Genomic DNA, 23,573 nt, shown 5'->3' with positions numbered 1-23,573 from the left:
TTCTGTGCATTAATTTTGTATCCTGCTACTTTACCAAATTCATTGATTAGCTCTAGTAGTTTTCTGGTAGCATCTTTAGGATTCTCTATGTGTAGTATCATGTCATCTGCAAACAGTGACAGTTTAACTTCTTCTTTTCTATTTGGATTCCTTTTACTTCTTTTTCTTCTCTGATTGCTGTGGCTGAAACTTCCAAAACTAAGTTGAATGATAGTGGTGAGAGTGGGCAACCTTGTCTTGTTCCTTATCTTAGTGGAAATGGTTTCAGTTTTTCCCCATTGAGAATGATGTTGGCTGCAGGTTTGTCATATATGGCCTTTATTATGTTGAGATAAGTTCCCTCTATGCCTACTTTCTGGAGAGGTTTTATCATAAATTGGTGTTGAATTTTGTAAAACGCTTTTTCTGCATCTATTGAGATGATCATATGGGTTTTCTCCTTCAATTTGTTAATATGGTGTATCACATTGATTGATTTGTGTATATTGAAGAATCCTTGCATTCCTGGGATAAACCCCACTTAATCATGGTGTATGATCTGTTTAAAGTGCTGTTGGATACTGTTTGCTAGTATTTTGTTGAGGATTTTTGCATCTGTGTTCATCAGTGTTACTGGCCTGTAGTTTTCTTTGTGACAGCTTTGTCTGGTTTTGGTATCAGGGTGATGGTGGCCTCATAGAATGAGTTTGGGAGTGTTCCTCCCTCTGCTATATTTTGGAAGAGTTTGAGAACGATAGGTGTTAGCCCCTCTCTAAATGTTTGATAACATTCGCCTGTGAAGCCATCTGGTTCTGGGCTTTTGTTTGTTGAAAGATTTTTAATCACAGTTTCAATTTCATTACTTGTGATTGGTCTGTTTATATTTTCTGTTTCTTCCTGGTTCTGTCTTGGAAGGTTTTGCTTTTCTAAGAATTTGTCCATTTCTTCCAGGTTGTCCATTTTATTGGCATACAATTGATTGTAGTAATCTCTCATGATCCTTTATATTTCTGCAGTGTCTGTTGTAACTTCTTGTTCATTTCTGATTTTATTGATTTGAGTCCTCTCCCTCTTTTTCTTGATGAGTGTGGCTAATGGTTTATCAATTTTGTTTATCTTCTCAAAGAACCAGGTTTTAGTTTTATTGATCTTTGCTATTGTTTCCTTCATTTCTTTTTCATTTATTATCTGATCTGATCTCTATGATTTCTTCTGCTAACTTTGGGGGTTTTTTTGGTTCCTTTTTCTCTATTTGCTTTAGGTGTAACATTAGGTTGTTTATTTGAGAGTTTTCTTGTTTCTTGAGGTAAGAATATATTGCTATAAACTTCCCTCTTAGAACTGGTTTTGCAGCATCCCATAGGCTTTGGGTTGTCATGTTTTCATTGTCATTTGTTTCTAGATAGTTTTTGATTTCCTCTTTGATTTCTTCAGTGATCTCTTGGTTATTTAGTAGTGTATTGTTTAGCCTCCATGTGTTTGTATTTTTTACAGATTTTTTTCCCTGTAATTGATATCTAGTCTTGTAGTGTTGTGGTTCGAAAAGATACTTGATATGATTTCGGTTTTCTTAAATTTACCAAGGCTTGATTTGTGACCCAAGATATGATCTATCCTGGAGAATGTTCCATGAGCACTTGAGAAGAAAGTGTGTTCTGTCGTTTTTGGATGGAATCTCCTATAATGATCAGTTAAGTCCATCTTGTTTAATATGTCATTTAAAGCTTCTCTTTCCTTATTTATTTTCATTTTGGATGATCTGTCCATTGGTGTAAGTGAGATGTTAAAGTCCCCCACTATTATTGTGTTACTGTCGATTTCCTCTTTTAGAGCTGTTAGCAGTTGCCTTATGTGTTGAGGTGCTCCTATGTTTGATGCCTGTATATTTATAATTGTTATATCTTCTTCTTGGATTGATCCCTTGATCATTATGTAGTGTCCTTCCTTGTCTCTTGTAACATTCTTTATTTTAAAGTCTATTTTATCTGAGTATTGCTACTCGAGCTTTCTTCTGATTTCCATTTGCATGGAATATCTTTTTCCATCCCCTCACTTTCAGTCTGTATGTGTCCCTAGGTCTGAAGTAGGTCTCTTGTAGACAGCATATGTACAGGTCTTGTTTTTGTATCCATTCAGCCAGTCTGTGTCTTTTGGTTGGAGCATTTAATCCATTTACATTTAAGGTAACTCTTGATATGTATGTTCCTATTACCATTTTCTTAGTTTTTTGGGGTTTGTTATTTTAAGTCTTCCTCCTCTTGTGTTTCCTGCCTAGAGAAGTTCCTTTAGCATTTGTTGTAAAGGTGGCTTGGTGGTGCTGGATTCTGTTAGCTTTTGCTTCTCTGTAAAGATTTTAATTTCTCCATCAAATTTGAATGAGATCCTTGCTGGGTAGAGTAATCTTGGTTGTAGGTTTTTCCCTTTCATCACTTAAATATGTCCTGCCACTCCCTACTGGCTTGCAGTTTCTGCTGAAAGATCAGCTGTTAACCTTATGGGGATTCCCTTGTATGTTTTTTGTTGTTCTTCCCTTGCTGCTTTTAATATTTTTTCTTTGTATTTAACTTTTGATAGTTCGATTAATATGTGTCTTGGCGTGTTTCTCGTTGGATTTATCCTGCTTGGAACTCTCTGTGCTTCCTGGACTTGATTGGCTATTTCCTTTCCATATTAGGGAAGTTTTCAACTGTATTCTCTTGAAATATTTTCTCAGTCCCTTTCTTTTTCTTTTCTTCTTCTGGGACACCTATAATTTAAATGTTGATGTGTTTAATGTTGTCCCAGAGGTCTCTGAGACTGTTCTCAATTCTGTTCATTCTTTTTTCTTTATTCTGCTCTGAGGTAATTATTTCCACTATTTGATCTTCCAGGTCACTTGTCCATTCTTCTGCCTCAGTTATTCTGCTATTGATTCCTTCTAGAGAATTTTAAATTTCATTTATTGTGTTGTTCATCATTGTTTGTTTGCTCTTTAGTTCTTCTAGGTCCTTGTTAAATGTTTCTTATATTTTCTCCATTCTGTTTCCAAGATTTTGGATCATCTTTACTATCATTACTCTGAATTCTTTTTCAGGTAGACTGCCTATTTCCTCTTCATTTGTTTGGTCTGGTGGGTTTTTACCTTGCTCCTTCATCTGCTGTATATTTCTCTGTCTTCCCGTCTTGCCTAACTTAGGGTGTTTGGGGTCTCCAGCCTGCAGGTTTGTAGTTCCCATTGTTTTTGGTGTCTGCCCCCAGTGGGTAAGGTTGGTTCAGTGGGTTGTGTCAGCTTCCTGGTGGAGGGGACTGGTGCCTGTGTTCTGGTGGATGAGGCTGGATCTTGTCTTTCTGGTGGTCAGGACCACGTCTGGTGTGTGTTTTGGGGATGTTTGTGAATTCAATATGATTTTAGGCAGCCTCTGTTCTAATGGGTGGGGTTGTGTTCCTGTCTTGCTAGTTGTTTGGCGTGGGATGTCTAGTACTGGAGCTTGCTGGTCGTTGAGTGGAGCTGGGTGTAAGCATTGAGACGGAGGTCTCTGGGAGAGCTCTTGCCGACTGATATTATATTGATATCTTGCCGGGATATCTGTGGTGGTCCAGTGTCCTGAACTCGGCTCTCTCACTTCAGAGACTCAGACCTGACCCCTGGCCAGAGCACCAAGACCCTGTGAGCCACATGGCTCTTTTGGGAAGTCTGAGGTCTTCTGCCAGCATTCAGTAGGTATTCTGTAGTATTTGTTCCACATGTAGATGTATTTTTCCGAGATCAAACGAGATCAGGCGTGTTCAGGATGGTATGGCGGTAGACTGTAGATGTATTTTTGATGTATTTGTGGGGAGGAAAGTGATCTCCATGTCTTACTCCTCCACCACCTTGAAGGTCCTCCATCTCTTTGTTTATTTTGGATAACAGTCCCTTATCAGGTATGTCTTTTGCAAATATTTTCTCCCAAACTGTGGCTTGTCTCCTCATTCTCCTTACATTGTCTTTTGCAAAGCAGTTTTTAATTTTAATGAAGTCCAGCTTATCAGTTATGTCTTTCATGGATTGTTCCTTCAGTGTTGTATTAAAAAAGTCATTGCTATGCTCAAGTCATGTAGATTTTCTCATATGTTATTTTCCAGGAGTTTTACAGTTTTGCATTTTACATTTAGCTCTGTGATCCATTTTGAGTTAACTTTTGTGAAGCGTGTAAGGTCTGTATCTAGGTTCATTTTTTTTTTTGCACTGGATGTTCAGTTGTTCCAGCACTATTTGTTGAAGAGACTATCTTTGCTCCATCGTATAGCTTATGCTCCTTTGTCAAAGATCAGTTGATTATATTTATGGGGATCTATTTCTTGGCTGTCTGTTCTGTTCCACTGATCCATTTGTCTATTTTTTTGCCATCTATTTGTGTACACTGTCTTGATTACTGTAGCTTTACAGTAAGTCTTGAAGTTGGGTAGTGATAGTAGTTCATCATTTTCTCCTTGAATATCATATTGGCTGTTCTGGGTCTTTTGCTTATAATCCACTTTTCTTCTCTTTTTTTTTTTGCGGTACGTGGGCCTCTCACCACTGTGGCCCCTCCTGCTGCGGAGCACAAGCTCCAGACGCACAGGTCCAGCAGCCATGGCCCACAGGCCCAGATGCCCCGCGGTATGTGGGATCCTCCCGGACCGGGGCACGAACCCGCGTCCCCTGCATCGGCAGGTCGACTCCCAACCGCTGCACCACGAGGGAAGCCCTATAATCCACTTTTGAGAGAGAAATGGGATTCTGTTAATAATAACCTCAGGATTTCCCTGGTGGTGCAGTGGTTGAGAATCTGTCTGCCAATGCATGGGACATGGGTTTGATCCTTGGTCTGAGAAGATCCTACATGCAGTGGAGCAACTAAGCCCGTGCGCCACAACTACTGAACCTGCACTCTAGAGCCCACGTGCCACAAGTACTGAAGCCCACGTGCCTAGAGCCCGAGCTCCGCAACAAGAGAAGCCACCGCAGTGAGAAGCCCGCACACTGCAACAAAGAGTAGCCCCCACTTGCCGCAACTAGAGGAAGCCCGCGCACAACAACAAAGACCCAAGGCAGTCATAAATAAATAAATAAATAGTAATAATAATAATAACCTCAGAATAACAGGTGTAAACTAGGACTGTCCTGAGCACACTGGGACAGGTAGTCACTTTGTCTATAATTGCCTTATTTCTAGGGCAATTCAAATCATCTTCTGCTATTTGGTCTTCATGTCACATAGTCTTTTTGATGAAGCCATCAGTCATTGTGGGAGGAAGACAGGGAAGAACCAGGAACATTGAGAGGTTTGTTAGCTTTCATCTTTGAGCATTAAAACTCCTAAACTTCAGGTACAAACTGTATGTCCTGTTGTTCTTGAATTTGGATCTGTTAAAATTTTCAGCAATGTTGTTTCTTGAGGTGGTTTGAGTTAGAATATTCAGTGTGGTCATCAGGAGACAGTCATATACTAAAGAGTAGTCACAAAAAAGAAATTTACCAGTTTTTGCACCTCTTGAATAATGTGACTTGGATATTAAAATTTGGTATGGTTCAAAGAGGGACCAAATATTGTTCAATGGTTAACTGCCTAAATGTATCAAAGACTTTTTGGTGTGTAGGGAAAAATACACTTATAAATGTGAATGTTGTTGTGCTATGCTATTTTTTCTGCAAAACTCCTTAAATTATATTTGTCGGATTAAATTCTTCCTTTATTCTAAAGCTTATTGTTTATGAAATTTACTATTTCTAGAATATATACATGAAGACCAAAATTCTGACACTTTAAGTAAAAACATGTATTCAGTTAAAACTTAATTGGTTATTGACACTATCTTGAGTATTTTAAAAAGTATGTTTCAGGCACATATAATGGTGTACGTAATTCGTGAATGTATATGAATGATGAATATAACTGGTGAATTTAGTATCAAAATTAAGTAGAAGCTACATGAAACTTTACTCTAAAATTTTGTTCGTTCAATTTTTTGATGGCTCTAAAGAAACTCTTAAAACTCTTTTAGCTCTGTTTGATTTGTATGAGTGGAGAGAATTATCCTTTGGGATTTATTGCTGAGTATTTAACAGGGGAGAATTGTTGCTATTTTTCCTCAAGAAATTCATTTAATTGCTTCAGACAGTATGTTAACAGATTTTTGTTTCCTCTCAGGCTATGGCTTATGCTGTACCAGCCTAAGCTTTTCTCACTTCAGCTAATTAAGACTAATACCATTGTGTTCCTGCCACTCCAGTTCTAATTTAGCCTTTCCAAAAAGAATGCTGGTTAAGAAGTAAAGCTATAGATGACAGAGGATAAAAATAATTTTGTACTTCATTAACCATCAGTCTTTGTAGCTTCACTTCTGTTGTCTTAATGTGAGAAGAATCGTTAGTTAAAAAAAATTTGCTCTTCTGAGCTGTTTGTGGTATATCATGGAGCCATGCTAGTGTCAGAAATGGGTCTTTAGGACAGTTCTTAATACAATATGTGAAAAAATACCATAAAAAACATTACATTCAGTAAATACGTGCTGCATAAACATGCTAAAATGTTTTTGTTTTTATTAAAGAAAAGGCAAAATGGTCTTCTGTCAGGTTCAAGTAGGTAAAATGAACCTTGAGGTAAGGTTTAAGGTTACATTGGTCAACTGAGATCCTTCTAGTAACTATTTGTTCTTTAGACTTACTTAAAAAAATTTTATTGGAGTATAGTTGATTTAAAATATTGTGTTAGTTTTAGCTGTACTGCAAAGTGAATCAATTATACATATACATCTATCCACTCTTTTTTAGATTCTTTTCCCATATAGGTCATTACAGAGTATTGAGAAGAGTTCCCTGTGCTATGCAGTAGTTCCCTATTAGTTACCTATTTTATATATAGTAGTGTGTATATATCAATCCCAATCTCCCAATTTATCCCTCCCCCTTTCCCTACCTGGTAACCATAAGTTTATTTGTACATCTGTGACTCTGTTTCTGTTTTGTAAATAAGTTCATCTGTACCATTTTTCTAGGTTCCACATACATGCGTTCATATACGATATTTGTTTTTCTCTTTCTGACTTACTTCAGTCTGTATGACAGTCTCTAGATCCATCCACGTCACTACAAATGACCCAATTTTGTTCCTTTTTAGGGCTGAGTAATATTCCATTGTTATATGTACCACATCTTCTTTATCCATGCATCTGTCGATGGGCATTTAGGTTGCTTCCATGACTTGGCTATTGTAAATAGTGCTGCAGTGAACATTGGGGTGCATGTGTCTTTTTGAAGTATGGTTTTCTCTGGGTATATGCCCAGTAGTGGGATTGCTGGATCATATGGTAATTCTATTTTTAGTTTTTTAAGGAACCTCCATACTGTTCTCCATAGTGGCTGTATCAATTTACATTCCCACCAACAGTGCAAGAGGGTTCCCTTTTCTCCACACCCTCTCCAGCATTTGTTATTTGTAGGTTTTCTGATGATGCCCATCCTAACTGGTGTGAAGTGATACCTCATTGTAGTTTTGATTTGCATTTCTCTAATAATTAGGGATGTTGAACAGCTTTTCATGTTCTTCTTGGCCATCTGTATGTCTTCTTTGGAGAAATGTCTATTTAGGTCTTCCGCCCATTGTTGGATTGGGTTGTTTGTTTAATATTGAGCTGCATGAGCTGTTTATATATTTTGGAGATTAATCCTTTGTCCGTAGATTCGTTTGCAAATATTTTCTCCCATTCTGAGGGTTGTCTTTTCGTCTTGTTTATGGTTTCCTTTGCTGTGCAAAAGCTTTTACGTTTCATTAGGTCCCATTTGTTTATTTTTGTTTTTATTTCCATTGCTCTAAGAGGTGGATCAAAAAAGATCTTGCTGTGATTTATGTCAAAGAGTGTTCTTCCTATGTTTTCCTCTAAGAGTTTTATAGTGTCCGGTCTTACATTTAGGTCTCTTATCCATTTTGAGTTTATTTTTGTGTATGGTGTTAGGGAGTATTCTAATTTCATTCTTTCACATGTAGCTGTCCAGTTTTCCCAGCACCACTTATTGAAGAGACTGTCTTTTGTCCATTGTATATCCTTGCCTCCTTTTTCATAGATTAGTTGATCATAGGTGCGTGGGTTTATCTCTGGGCTTTCTATCTTGTTCCATTGATCTTTGTTTCTGTTTTTATGCCAGTACCATATTGTCTGGATTACTGTAGCTTTGTAGTATAGTCTGAAGTCAGGGAGTCTGATTCCTCCAGCTCCGTTTTTTTTTCCCACAAGACTGCTTTTGCTATTCGGGGTCTTTCATGTCTCCATACAAATTTTAAGATTATTTGTTCTAATTCTGTAAAAAATGCCATTGGTAATTTGATAGAGATTGCATTGAATCTGTATATTGCTTTGGGTAGTGTAGTCATTTTCACAATATTGACTTTTCCAATCCAAGAACATGGTATATCTCTCCATCTGTTGGTATCATCTTTACTTTCGTTCATCAGTGTCTTATAGTTTTCTGCATACAGGTCTTTTGTTTCCCTAGGAGGGTTTATTGCTAGGTATTTTATTCTTTTTGTTGCAATGGTAAATGGGAGTGTTCCCTTAATTTCTCTTTCAGAGTTTTCATCATTAGTGTATAGGAATGCAAGAGATTTCTGTGCATTAATTTTGTGTCCTGCTACTTTACCAAATTCATTGATTAGCTCTAGTAGTTTTCTAGTGGCCTTTTCAGGATTCTTTATGTATAGTATCATGTCATCTGCAAACAGTGACAGTTTTACTTCTTCTCTTCCAATTTGTATTCCTTTTATTTCTTTTTCTTCTCTGATTGCCATGACTAGGACTTCCAAAACTATGTTGAATAATAGTGGTGAGAGTGGACATCCTTGTCTTGTTCCTGATCTTAGAGGAAATGCTTTCAGTTTGTCACCATTGAGAATGAGGTTTGCTGTGGGTTTGTCATATATGGCCTTTATTATGTTTAGGTAAGTTCCCTCTATGCCTACTTTCTGGATGGTTTTTATCATAAATGGGTGTTGAATTTTGTTAGAAGCGTTTTCTGCATCTATTGAGATGATCATATGGTTTTCCTTCTTCAATTTGTTAATATCACATTGATTGATTTGCATATATTGAAGAATCCTTGCATCCCTGGGTAAATCCCACTTGATCATGGTGTATGATCCTTTTTATGTGTTGTTGGAGTCTGTTGGCTAGTCTTTTGTTGAGTATTTTTGCATGTATATTCATCAGTGATATTGGTCTGTAATTTTCTTTTTTTGTAGTATCTTTGTCTGGTTTTGGTATCAGAGTGATGGTGGCCTCATAGAATGAGTTTGGGAGTGTTCCTTCCTCTGCGATTTTTTGGAAGAGTTTGAGAAGGATGGGTGTTAGCTCTTCTCTAAATGTTTCATAGAATTCATCTGTGAAGCCATCTGGTCCTGGACTTTTGTTTGTTGGAAGATTTTTAATCACAGTTTCAATTTCATTACTTGTGATTGGTCTGTTCATACTTTCTATTTCTTCCTGGTTCAGTCTTGGATGGTTATACCTTTGTAAGAATTTGTCCATTTCTTCCTGGTTGTCCATTTGATTGGCATAGAGTTGCTTGTAGTAGTCTCTTAGGATGCTTTGTATTTCTGCGGTTTCTGTTGTAACTTCTCCTTGTTCATTTCTAATTTTAGTGATTTGAGACCTCTCCTTCTTTTTCTTGATGTGTCTGGCTAATGGTTTATCAATTTTGTTTATCTTCTCAAAGAACCAGCTTTTAGTTTTATTGATCTTTGCTATTGTTTTCTTTGTTTCTATTTCATTTATTTCTGCTCTGATCTTGATGATTTCTTTCCTTCTGCTAACTTTGGGTTTTGTTTGTTCTTCTTTCTCTAGTTCCTTTAGGTTTAACGTTAGATTGTTTATTTGAGATTTTTCTTGTTTCTTGAAGTAGCCTCGTATTGCTATAAACTTCCCTCTTAGAACTGCTTTTGCTGCATCCCATAGGTTTTGGATCGTCGTGTTTTCATTGTCATTTGTCTCTAGGTATTTTTTGATTTCCTCGTTGATTTTTTCAGTGATCTCTTGTTTATTTAGTAATGTATTGTTTAGCCTCCATGTGTTTGTGTTTTTATGTTTTTTTCCCTGTAATTGATTTCTAATCTCATAGCGTTGTGGTCAATAAAGATGCTTGATATGATTTCAGTTTTCTTAAATTTACTGAGGCTTGGTTTGTGACCCAAGATGTGATCTGTCCTGGAGAATGTTCCATCCGCACTTGAGAGGAAAGTGTAATCTGCGCTTTTTGGATGGAATGTCCTATAAATATCAATTAAATCTATCAGGTCTATGTGTCATTTAAAGCTGTGTTTCCTTATTAATTTTCTGTTTGGATGATCTGTCCATTGTTGTAAGTGAGGTGTTAAAGTCCCCCACTATTGTGTTACTGTCGATTTCCTCTTTTATAGCTGTTAGCAGTGGCCTTATGTATTGAGATGCTCCTATGTTGGGTGCATATATGTTTATAATTGTTATATCTTCTTCTTGGATTGATCCCTTGATCATTATGTAGTGTCCTTCCTTGTCTCTTGTAACATTCTTTATTTTAAAGTCTATTTTATTTCATATAAGTATAGCTACTCCAGCTTTCTTTTGATTTTCATTTGCATGGAATATCCTTTTCCATCCCCTCACTTTCAGTCTGTTGTGTCCCTAGGTCTGAAGTGAGTGTCTTGTAGACAGCATATATATGGTTCTCTTTTTGTATCCATTCAGCAAGCCTATGTCTTTTGATTGGAGCATTTAATCCATTCATGTTTAAGGTAATTATTGACATGTATGTACCTATGACCATTTTCTTAATTGTTTTGTTTTTGTTTTTGTAGGTCCTTTTGTTCTCTTGTATTTCCCACTTAGAGAAGTTCCTTTAGCATTTGTTTTAGAGCTCGTTTGGTGGTGCTGAATTTTCTTAGCTTTTGCTTGTCTGTACAGCTTTTGATTTCTCCATCAAATCTGAATGAGATCCTTGCCGGGTAGAGTAATCTTGGTTGTAGGTTTTCCCTTTCATCACTTTAAGTATATCATGCCACTCCCTTCTGGGTTGTAGAGTTTGTACTAAGAAATCAGCTGTTAACCTTATGGGGATTCCCTTGTATGTTATTTGTTGTTTTTCCCTTGCTGCTTTCAATAATTTTTCTTTGTCTTTAATTTTTGTCAATTTGATTACTATGTGTCTCAGCATGTTTCTCCTTGGGTTTATCCTGTATGGGACTTGCTGCGCTTCCTGGACTTGGGTGGCTATTTCCTTTCCCATGTTAGGGAAGTTTTTGACTGTAATCTCTTCAGATATATTCTCGGGTCCTTTCTCTCTCTCTTCTCCTTCTGGGACCCCTATAATGCGAATGTTGTTGCGTTTAATGTTGTCTCTTAGGCTGTCTTCATTTCTTTTCATTCTTTTTTCTTTATTCTGTTCCGAGACAGTGAATTCCACCATTCTGTCTTCCAGGTCACTTACCCGTTCTTCTGCCTCAGATATTCTGCTGTTGATTCCTTCTAGTGTAGCTTTCATTTCAGTTATTGTATTGTTCATCTCTGTGTGTTTGTTCTTTAATTCTTCCAGGTCTTTGTTAAACATTTCTTGCATCTTCTCAATCTTTGCCTCCATTCTTTTTCCGAGGTCCTGGATCATCTTCACTATCGTTATTCTGAATTCTTTTTCTGGATGGTTGCCTGTCTCCACTTCATTTAGTTGTTTTTCTGGGGTTTTATCTTGTTCCTTCATCTGGTACCTATCCCTCTCCCTTTTTATCTTGTCTGTCTTTTTTTTTTTTTTTTTTTTGTGGTACGCGGGCCTCTCACTGTTGTGGCTTCTCCCGTTGTGGAGCACAGGCTCCAGACGCGCAGGCGCAGTGGCCATGGCTCATGGGCCCAGCCGCTCCATGGCATGTGGGATCTTCCCAGACCGGGATACGAAGCTGTTTCCCCTGCATCGGCAGGCAGACTCTCAACCACTGCGCCACCAGGGAAGCCCTGTCTGTCTTTCTTTGAATGTGGTTTTTGTTCCACAGGCTGCAGGGTTGTAGTTCTTTTTGCTTCTGCTGTCTGCCCTCTGATGGATGAGGCTATCTAAGAGGCTTGTGTAAGTTTCCTGATGGGAGGGACTAGTTGTGGGGTAGAGCTGACTGTTGCTCTGGTGGGCAAAGCTCAGTAAAAGTTTAATCTGCTTGACTGTTGATGAGTGGGGCTGGGTTCCCTCCCTGTTGGTTGTTTGGCTTGAGGCAACCCAACAGTGGAGCCTACCTGGGCTCTTTGGTGGGGCTAATGACAGACTCTTGGAGGGCCCTCACCAAGGAGTACTTCCCAGAACATCTGCTACCAGTGTCCTTGTCCCCATGGTGAGCCACAGCCACCCCCCTCCTCTGCAGGAGACCCTCCAGCATTAGCAGGTAGGTCTGGTTCAATCTTCCCTGGGGTCACTGCTCCTTCCTCTGGGTCCTGATGCGCTCCCTACTTTGTGTGTGCCCTACAAGAGTGGGGTCTCTGTTTCCCCCAGTCCTGTCGAAGTCCTGCAGTCAATTCCCACTAGGCTTCAAAGTCTGATTCTCTAGGAATTCCGCCTCTCATTGCCAGACCCCCAGGTTGGGAAGCCTGACGTGGGGCTCAGAACCTTCACTCCAGTGGGTGGACTTCTGTGCTATAAGTGTTCTGCAGTCTGTGAGTCACCCACCCAGCAGTTATGGGATTTGATTTTATTGTGATTGCGCCCCTCCTACTGTCTCATGGTGGCTTCTTCTTTGTCTGTGGATATGGGGTGTCTTTTTTGGTGAGTTCCAATCTCTTCTTGTCGATGATTGTCCAGCAGCTAGTTGTGATTCTGGTGTTCTTGCAAGAGGGAGTGAGGGCACGTCCTTCTACTCCACCATCTTGGTTTCTCTCAGGTCAATCTTTTAGATGTATGATAAATGAAGGGATAGTTAGCATAGAAAATTGGTGATAATAAGGGAAAGATATATGAAATTATAGGTTTATTGCAGGTTGAATTGGTGAATTGAAATTTTTTTTGAACCTATACGATTTGGAATGGTTTATGTTGGGTTACATTTTTTTGCTCAAAGAATAGTTGGTTGGAAACATGCCACTTTAACAAATACTACTTTTTCTCCCATCTAAAAAGTTGTAATGAGGTTTAGTGGTACATTGGTTTCCTAAAGACAACCTTTTAGGTATTTTGTTATGGATTTCTATAATACAGTATACTTGATTACAATGAGATTTCATTTTGGAAATCTATACTATAATCTATAACCTCTACTTAAAGACTTACAACTAACCTATACTTTACCTAAAATTGTTGGGAAAAGATGTAATTAAATACTTTTACCTCATATGGAATCAGAAAGTTTAGAATTCATCATGCTTGAATATGTTAGTGATGGAAAACATTTTTAAAAAATAAGGTATGCTCAGCAATTTTATTCAGTTGGTAAATTCTAACGAATGTGTAATTTTTGTTTTGTTTCCTATACAGCATCGTTACTTATTCCTGCTGGTAAAACTCTTCCCACTTTTACCACAGCAGAACTGGTATGTATCTTATTTAAGAGATATATATATATATATTTTTTTTTTTTAATTTTTCTTTTCAGCTTTAAAACAGTTTGTCATTCTACAATGCAAAGCCTGAATAAGGACAAAATATAATCAGACAGTATATAGTATTAAATAGCATTTTCAGTATGGTATGGCATTAATTGTGTTATGTCATTTCTGTCCCTACCAACTTTGTGGTATTACGTGCATTTAAAAATCTATTCTTTTCTTTTTTTTGAATTTTATTTTATTTATTTTTTTATACAGCACGTTCTTATTAGTCATCCATTTTATGCACATCAGTGTATACATGTCAATCCCAATCTCCCAATTCATCACACCCCCTACACCCCCCACTGCTTTGCCCCTTGGTGTCCATACATTTGTTCTCTACATCTGTGTGTCAATTTCTGCCCTGAAGACCAGTTCATCTGTACCATTTTTCTAGGTTACACATATATGCGTTAATATACGACATTTTTTTTTCTCTTTGTGACTTACTTCACTCTGTCTCAGAGTCTCTAGATTCATCCACGTCTCTATAAATGACCCATTTCGTTCCTTTTTATGACTGAGTAATATTCCAGTGTATATATGTACCACATCTTCTTTATCCACTCGTCTGTCGATGGGCATTTAGGTTGCTTCCATGACCTGGCTATCGTAAATAGTGCTGCAGTGAACATTGGGGTGCATGTGTCTTTTTGAATTATGGTTTTCTCTGGGTATATGCCCAGTAGTGGGATTGCTGGGTCATATGGCAACTCTAATTTTAGTTTTTTAAGGAACCTCCATACTGTTCTGCATAGTGGCTGTATCAATTTACATTCCCACCAACAGTGCAAGTGGGTTCCCTTTTCTCCACACCCTCTCCAGCATTTGTTGTTGGTAGGTTTTCTTTCTTTTTTTTTTTGTGGTATGTGGGCCTCTCACTGCTGTGGCCTCTCCCATTGCGGAGCACAGGCTCCAGACGTGCAGACTCAGTGGCCATGGCTCATGGACCCAGCCGCTCCACGGCACGCGGGATTCTCCCGGACCGGGGCATGAACCCGCGTCCCCTGCATCGGCAGGCGGACTCTCAACCACTGCGCCACCAGGGAAGCCTGTTTGTAGGTTTTCTGATGATGCCATTTCTAACTGGTGTGAGGTGTAGTTTTGATTTGCATTTCTCTAATAATTAATGACATTAAGCAGCTTTTCATGTGCTTCGTGGGCATCTGTATGTCCTCTTTGGAGAAATGTCTATTTAGGTCTTCTGCCCATTTTTTGATTGGGTTGTTTGTTTTTTTAATATTGAGCTGCAAGAGCCGTTTATATATTTTGGAGATTAATCCTTTGTCCATTGATTCATTTGCAAATATTTTTTCCCATTCTGAGGGTTGTCTTTTTGTCTTGTTTGTAGTTTGCTTTGCAAAAGGTTTGAAGTTTCACTAGGTCCCATTTGTTTGTTTTTATTTCCATTACTCTAGGAGGTGGATCATAAAGGATCTTGCTTTAATTTTTGTCAAAGAGTGTTCTTCCTATGTTCTACTCTAAGAGTTTTATAGTGTCTGGTCTTACATTTTAGGTCTCGAATCCATTTTGAGTTTATTTTTGTGTATGGTGTTAGGGAGTGTTCTAATTTCATTCTTTTACATGTAGCTGTCCAGTTTTCCCAGCACCACTTATTGAAGAGACTGTCTTTTCTCCATTGTATATCCTTGCCTCCTTTTTCATAGATTAGTTGACCATAGGTGTGTGGGTTTATCTCTGGGCTTTCTGTCCTGTTGCATTGATCTATATTTCTGTTTTTCTGCCAGTACCATATTGTCTTCATTACTGTAGCTTTGTAGTATAGTCTGAAGTCAGGGAGTCTGATTCCTCCAGTTCCGTTTTTTTCCCTCAAGACTGCTTTTGCTATTCGGGGTCTTTCATGTCTCCATACAAATTTTAAGATTTTTTATTCTAGTTCTGTAAAAAATGCTGTTGGTAATTTGATAAGGATTTCATTGATCTGTAGATTGCTTTGGGTAGTATAGTCATTTTCACAATGTTGATTCTTCCAATCCAAGAACATGGTATATCTCTCCATCTGTTTCATCTTAAATTTCTTTCATAACTGTCTTAAAGTATTCTGCATACAGGTCTTTTGTCTCCTTAGGTAGGTTTATTCCTAGGTATTTGATTCTTTTTGTTGCAGTGGTAAATTGGAGTGTTTCCTTATTTCTCTTTCAGATTTTTCTTCATTAGTGTATAGGAATGCAAGAGATTTCTGTGCATTAATTTTGTATCCTGCTACTTTACCGAATTCATTGATTAACTCGAGTAGTTTTCTGGTAGCATCCTTAGGATTCTTTATGTTTACTATCATGTCATCTGCAAACAGTGACAGCTTTACTTCTTCTTTTCCGATTTGGATTCCTTTTATTTCTTTTTCTTCCCTGATTGCTGTGGCTAAAACTTCCAAAACTATACTGAATAATAATGGTGAGAGTGGACAACTTTGTCTTGTTTCTGATCTTAAAGGAAATGCTTTCACTTTTTCACCAGTGAGAACAATGTTGGCTGTGGATTTGTCATATATGGCCTTTATTATGTTCAGGTAAGTTCCCTCTCTGCCTACTTTCTGGATGGTTTTTATCATAAATGGGTGTTGAATTTTGTCAAAAGCTTTTTCTGCATCTATTGAGATGATCATATGGTTTTTATTCTTTGTTAATATGGTGTATTGCATTGATTGATTTGCGTATATTGAAGAATCCTTGCATCCCTGGTATAAATCCCACTTGATCATCATGTATGATCCTTTTAATATGTTGTTGTATTGTGTGCTAGTATTTTGTTGAGGATTTTTGCATCTATATTCATCAGTGATATTGGTCTGTCATTTTCTTTTTTTTGTAGTATCTTTGTCTGGTTTTGGTATCAGGGTGATGGCGGCCTCATAGAATGAGTTTGGGAGTGTTCCTTCCTCTGCAGTTTTTTGGGAGAGTTTCAGAAGAATGGATGTTAGCTCTTCTCTGAATGTTTGATAGAATTCATCTGTGAAGCCATCTGGTTCTGGACTTTTGTTTGTTGGAAGATTTTTAATCACAGTTTCAATTTCAGTGCTTGTGATTGGTCTGTTCATATTTTCTATTTCTTCCTGGTTCAGTCTTGGATGGTTATACCTTTGTAAGAATTTGTCCATTTTTTCCAGGTTGTTCATTTTATTGGCATAGAGTTGCTTGTAGTCTCTTAGGATGCTTTGTATTTCTGTGGTGTCTGTTGTATCTTCTCCTTGTTCATTTCTAATTTTAGTGATATGAGTCCTCTCCCTCTTTTTCCATTTTTTTTGCGGTACGCGGGCCTCTCACTGTTGTGGCCTCTCCCATGGTGGAGCACAGGCTCCGGATGTGCAGGCTCAGTGGCCGTGGCTCACAGGCCCAGCCGCTCCGCGGCATGTGGGATCTTCCCAGACCGAGGCACGAACCCGCGTCCCCTGCATTGGCAGGCGGACTCTCAACCGCTGCGTCACCAGGGAAGCCCTCCCTCTTTTTCCTGATGAGTCTGGCCAGTGGTTTATCAATTTTGTTTATCTTCTCAAAGAACCAGCTTTTAGTTTTATTGATCTTTGCTATTGTTTTCTTTGTTTCTATTTCATTTATTTCTGCTCTGATCTTGATGATTTCTTTCCTTCTGCTAACTTTGGGTTTTGTTTGTTCTTCTTTCTCTAGTTCCTTTAGTTGTGAGGTTAGATTGTTTTTTTCAGATTTTTCTTTTTCTTGAGGTAGGCTTGTATAGCATAAACTTCCCTCTTAGAACTGCTTTTTCTGCATCCCGTAGGTTTTGGATCATCTGTTTTCATTATCATTTGTCTCTAGTTATTTTTTGATTTCCTCTTTGATTTCTTCAGTGATCTCTTGTTTATTTAGTAATGTATTGTTTAGCCTCCATGTGTTTGTGTTTTTATGTTTTTTTTCCCCTGTAATTGATTTCTAATCTCATAGCGTTGTGGTCAGAAAAGATGCTTGATACGATTTCAGCGTTGTGGTCAGAAAAGATGCTTGATATGATTTCAGTTTTCTTAAATTTACTGAGGCTTGATTTGTGACCCAAGATGTGATCTGTCCTGGAGAATGTTCCATCTGCACTTGAGAGGAAAGTGTAATCTGTCATTTTTGGATGGAATGTCCTATAAATATCAATTAAATCTATCAGGTCTATTGTGTCATTTAAAGCTTGTGTTTCCATATTAATTTTCTGTTTGGATGATCTGTCCATTGTTGTAAGTGAGGTGTTAAAGTCCCCCACTATTATTGTGTTACTGTCAATTTCCATTTTTAGAGCTGTTAGCAGTGGCCTTATGTATTGAGGTGCTCCTATGTTGGGTGCATATTGTAAGGCCAACTGGCCCAAGGCAGGGGAATACAATCAGATTCACAGGTTGCATCAGAATGAAATTCTCCGGACCACCCAGTTCCAGAAACTTCCCTGGAGACATTCCGGACCACCCAGTTCCAGAAACTGCCCTGGAGACATTCCGGACCACCCAGTTCGAGGAACTGACCCGGGGACTTTGAACCCAGCCCAGCCTTCCCGCCTTTCGAGGGGCAGGACTAACGGTCCCCCAGGATACCCGAAAAGACCACCAAATAAGGAATACCCTGCACCCTCCCAGATTCACCACACCCCTTTCCCTTCTTCCCCTATAAAACCTTGCCCAACCCTCGCCCAGGTGTGACTTCTCTGGCCCCTTTCTCTCGGACCAGTGAACCTCGCCCGGGAGCGCTCCCTAATAAAGCTCACTTGAAGCTTTCCTATGTTTCGCGGTGCTGTTTGTTAAGATCCGACCTTACACATAATATGTTTATAATTGTTATATCTTCTCCTTGGATTGATCCCTTGATCATTATGTAGTGTCCTTCCTTGTCTCTTATAACATTCTTTATTTTAAAGTCTATTTTATCTGCTGTGAGTGTAGCTACTCCAGCTTTCTTTTTATTTCCATTTGCATGGAGTATTTTTCCATCCCCTCACTTTCAGTCTGTATGTGTCCCTAAGGTCTGAAGTGGGTCTCTTGTAGACAGCGTATATATGTGTCTCATTTTTGTATCCATTCAGCAAGGCTGTGTCTTTTGGGTGGAGCATTTAATCCATTCATGTTTAATTACCGATATGTATGTTCCTATTACTATTTTCTTAATTGTTTTGGGTTTGGTTTTTAGGTCTTTTTCTTCTCTTGTGTTTCCCACTTACAGAATTTCCTTTAGCATTTGTTTTAGAGCTCATTTGGTGGTGCTGAATTCTCTTAGCTTTTGCTTGTCTGTAAAGCTTTTGATTTCTCCGTCAAATCTGAATGAGATCCTTGCCAGGTAGAGTAATCTTGGTTGTAAGTATTCCCTTTCATCACTTTAAGTATATCATGCCACTCCCTTCTGGGTTGTAGAGTTTGTACTGAGAAATCAGCTGTTAACCTTGTGGGAGTTCCCTTGTATGTTGTTTGTTGTTTTTCCCTTGCTGCTTTCAGTAATTTTTCTTTGTCTTTAATTTTTGCCAATTCAATTACTGTGTGTCTCGGTATGTTTCTCCTTGGGTTTTTGCTGTATGGGACTCTCTGCACTTCCTGGACTTGGGTGGCTATTTCCTTTCCCATGTTAGGGAAGTTTTCGACTGTAGTCTCTTCAGATATTTTCTCGGGTCCTTTCTCTCTCTCTGTTCTCCTTCTTGGACCCCTGTTATGCGAATGTTGTTGCGTTTAATGTTGTCTCTTAGGCTGTCTTCATTTCTTTTCATTCTTTTTTCTTTATTCTGTTCCGAGGCAGTGAATTCCACCATTCTGTCTTCCAGGTCACTTACCCGTTCTTCTGCCTCAGTTTTTCTGCTATTGATTCCTTTTAGTGTATTTTTCATTTCAGTTATTGTGTTGTTCATCTCTGTTTGTTTATTCTTTAATTCTTCTAGATCTTTGTTAAACATTTCTTGCATCTTTTCGATCTTTGCCTCCATTCTTTTTCTGAGGTTCTGGATCATCTTCACTATCATTATTCTGAATTCTTTTTCTGGATGGTTGCCTGTCTCCACTTTATTTAGTTGTTTTTCTGGGGTTTTATCTTGTTCCTTCATCTGGTACATAGCCCTCTGCCTTTTCATCTTGTCTACCTTACTGTGAATATGGTTATTGTTCCATAGGCTGCAGGATTGTAGTTCTTCTTGCTTCTGCTGTCTGCCCTCTGGTGCATGAGGCTATCTAAGAGGCTTGTGCAAGCTTCCTGATGGGAGGGACTGGTGGTGGGTAGAGCTGGGTGTTGCTGTGGTGTGCAGAGCTCAGTAAAAGTTTAATCCACTTGTCTGCTGATGGGTGGGGCTGTGTTCCCTCCCTCTTGGTTGTTTGGCCTGAGGCAACTCAACTTTGGAGACTTCCCAGGCTCTTTGGTGGGGCTAATGGCGGACTCTGGGAGGGCTCACGCCAAGGAGTACTTCCCAGAACGTCTGCTACCAGTGTCCTTGTCCCCATGGTGAGCCACAGCCACCACCTGTCTCTGCAGGAGAACCTCCAACACTAACAGGTAGGTCTGGTTCTGTCTCGTATGCGGTCACTGCTCCTTCCCCTGGGTCCCAACATGCACACTACTTTGTGTTTGCCCTCCAAGTGTGGAGTCTCTGTTTCCCCCAGTCCTGTCAAAGTCCTGCAATCAATTCCCGCTAGCCTTCCAAGTGTGATTCTCTAGGAATTCCTCCTCCTGTTGCCGGACGCCCAGATTGGGAAGCCTGATGTGGGGCTCAGAACCTTCACTCCAGGGGGTGGACTTCTGTGGTCTAAGTGTTCTCCAGTTTGTGAGTCACCCAGCCAGCAGTTATGGGATTTGATTTTATTGTGATTGTGCTCCTCCTGCCGTCTCACTGTGGCTTCTCCTGTGTCTTTGGGTGTGGGATATCTTTTTTGGTGAGTTCCAGTGTCTTCCTGTCGATGATTGTTCAGCCGTTAGTTGTGTTTCTGGTGTTGTTGCAAGGGGGACTGAGAGCACGTCCTTCTATTCTGCCATCTTGAACCAATATCTAAGATATATTTTAACAGAGATGCCCCAGTTTTAGTGAATGGTGGCAGAAGGCTGGGCAGAGATGTAATTTGTAATCCTCCTGTTGAATGAGAAAAGATGTGGTAAGGGATGAGGAGATAGAAATAGCTCCTGTAACATAGGTGTTGCAAAAATTCAGGAGTTCCAGAATTAATATTTTCTTACCAACTTTTCCTGTCTTCCAGAGCAGTTGTTAGCATCTGCCAAGACTGTGCCTACAAGGTTACGAAATTTCTTAACTTACATTGTATGGAGTTTTAATACACTGTATAATGTTACATACTTGGTGGATCCTAAATAGATGATTTTGATACGAATGTTTTTCTGATTTTTTTTCCCCTAGGGTTGAGGCACATCATAATTCTTCCTTTTATTTAAGTGGAATATTTTGGTTATTTTTTTACCATTGTATAATAGAGGTTAGATTTCCTCCCCCCCGGGATTTGGGGGCAGAAGATAAAATTAAAACATATATAGAAAATTGAGTACTTTTCAGGTGGGGCAAAATAGAACTTTTTCTCTGTTACCTTTCTTTGAAGGTAAAACGTGATATATAAAGTTTTTCATTTCTTTCAGCCCATGAGCTTCCTTTCTAGGGTACAGGATTTTAGTAGGCCATTTATTTCTATTTCTTCATTAAGAACAAACAAAAAGTATAGCCCTTACTAGGATTTTTGGGAAGAATGGTGCTGGTTTTGATATGAAACCAGTGAAGAAATATCTCTGCCTTTGAAATTCTTGGCAATACCTTTTCTCCTCATTAAAGAAATAATATACTTCTAAAGAGTAAAACCAAACAAATTTATAAAGTAAAAAGTGATAGAGCCCTGTAGTATTATAACCCAAAGATAACTGTTTTAACTGTATGATGTATATCCATTTAGACTTCTTTCATTAAAGAAAGTTAACCTTAATTTTCAGGGTAAAAGCAGGATCATTCTCTGTACTGTTTCTGTAATTTTTTTTTAAACTTAGTAATATAGATGGACTGTTTTCAATGCCAGTTAAATATTGATTAGCCTTAGTGGATGTATCAAGTTTAATTAACCAGTCTTTTGTTTATGGACATTTAAATTCTTGCTAGTGTTTTTCTAATATAGCATTCCAGTGATTACACTTGTAGATATGTCTTGGTGTATTTGTGTGATAATCAGGTAATCACGATAAATTCCTAGAAGTAGAATTTCTGGGTCAAAGATTATGCATGTTTTCAGTTTTGGTATATGTTACAAAATTGGCCTCTGAAAGGATTGTACCATATACACTCATAAGCAGTGGTCTGAGAGAACTGATTTTTATCACATCCTTACCAACATTGGCTATTATTAATCAATCTTTTAAATTTTTGCAGGTCTAGTAGGCAAAAACTTTTTTTGTCTTTTCATTTTGTATTAAAAATGTAAAACCCTACGGTTTAATTATTCCAAAATAAAAATTATACACTGTTGTGTTATCTGTTTTAAAATAACATTAGTGATCAACTTACAGACTAGAGGACTCCTATAAACAGCTGTGGTTCTTATATTTGATACCTGGGTATCAGTGGCCCACGCAAAGCTGTGTTGTGGGCAAGTTTTATGAGTCAGTGTTCATGTTATTTATGAAGCCTTACTGACTTCATTGCTAATAGCCATAGAACAGAATTCCTTTTATTTTATTTTATGTATTTTTTATTTTTTTGCAGTACACGGGCCTCTCACCGCCGCGGCCTCTCCCGTTGCGGAGCACAGGCTCTGGACGCACAGGCTCAGCGGCCATGGCTCACGGCCCCAGCTGCTCCGCAGCATGTGGGATCCTCCCGGACCGGGGCACGAACCCGTGTCCCCTGCATCGGCAGGCAGACTCTCAACCACTGCGCCACCAGGGAAGCCCAGAATTCCTTTTATTTTTAATGAGATGATCTAAATCAAATATTAAAAAGTTGTTTTATTCAGAGAACTCAGCCCTAATGTTAAGTGCTACTATTGTCCTGTTGACCTTAGTCAGATTTTTTTTATCCTCCGTAAGATCAGGAAAAAAAGGTTCAAGTAAAGCCTTTTTCTAACTTTCTAATATGAAATTTTCATATCTAGGGCACCTCAAACTCCAGTGCAAACTTTACTTTTCCTGGTTATCCTGTTCATGTACCAGCAGGTGTGACATTACAGACGGCATCTGGTAAGAGTATAGTTTAAAAATATTTTGTTTTTAGCTTTGGTACTAACTTCTGGGTCTTAACTTTCATGATTTTAAATAAACTGTATACCACAAGTTATTGAAGTTATAGGAACTTTTAATAAAACTTATTTAAAAATAATAAATGGTCGTTTTTATTGTTATGGAAGCAGTCTACCACGAAATACACTAAGCCTGTCTACTAAGGCAGGTACTAAGCTTGTCCTATATTTCACTTCCAGTTCTCATCCCAACATTGTGTAAGATGCTTTATATAGGTTTTCTCTAATTCAAGTCAGTTACCTGAATTTTGACACACATGTGTCCCGGCTAGCTTTAATCAAGAAAATCTAAAGATTAGATTTATCAACCTTTGCCTCCTTTCTTATTGGAGATTGTATAAGAATATTTGAAAAATTTGGAGATTAAAAACCTCTGCTTTTCAAAGAACTGTTTCTTCATTTGAAAGAGAATCATATCTATTTTTTGGGTTGTTACAGAGTTTAAGCAAGCACCTGACTCAATGCTCAAAAAATAAATTTCTTCTTTCTTCTGGTTAGTATTATTTTAAAGGAAAGAGGGGGGAAATTTGATACCTTTTGAAATTATTAAACCCTTTTTGGATATCCTTGTCTTATAGTTGTTATGTGGTATCTTACATCTTAACTATATGAAATACATTCTCCATGGTTAGGTTTCTTAAAATCCCAATTTGGGTTGTTAACACTGTAATTTATTAAACAATGGGAGAGGTTCATGGAATAAATATTGGTAGCCTGTATGTGTCTCAGAATGTGCCATATAAGCAATAGTGGGAAATGGCTAAAGTTAAAGCAAGATATATTTAATTTAAAAAAATAAGAGTAATATATA

At 38.3% G+C, this 23,573-nt stretch overlaps 1 protein-coding gene across 2 annotated transcripts in view; it reads left to right on the top strand.

The window, feature by feature from the left end:
• Positions 1–23,573, top strand: part of GTF2A1L (general transcription factor IIA subunit 1 like) — a 60,721-nt gene that overhangs the window by 12,076 nt on the left and 25,072 nt on the right. For both annotated transcript variants that reach the window (XM_060169024.1, XM_060169025.1), the window contains 2 exons: positions 13,448–13,503; positions 22,619–22,703. The gene's annotated coding sequence lies outside the window, so the exon portion shown is untranslated. The remainder of the gene's footprint in view (positions 1–13,447; positions 13,504–22,618; positions 22,704–23,573) is intronic.

The sequence above is a fragment of the Lagenorhynchus albirostris genome, chromosome 13 (assembly GCF_949774975.1).
Source record: "Lagenorhynchus albirostris chromosome 13, mLagAlb1.1, whole genome shotgun sequence".
Taxonomy (NCBI): domain Eukaryota; kingdom Metazoa; phylum Chordata; class Mammalia; order Artiodactyla; family Delphinidae; genus Lagenorhynchus; species Lagenorhynchus albirostris.
This window is presented reverse-complemented; position numbering and strand designations above follow the sequence as displayed.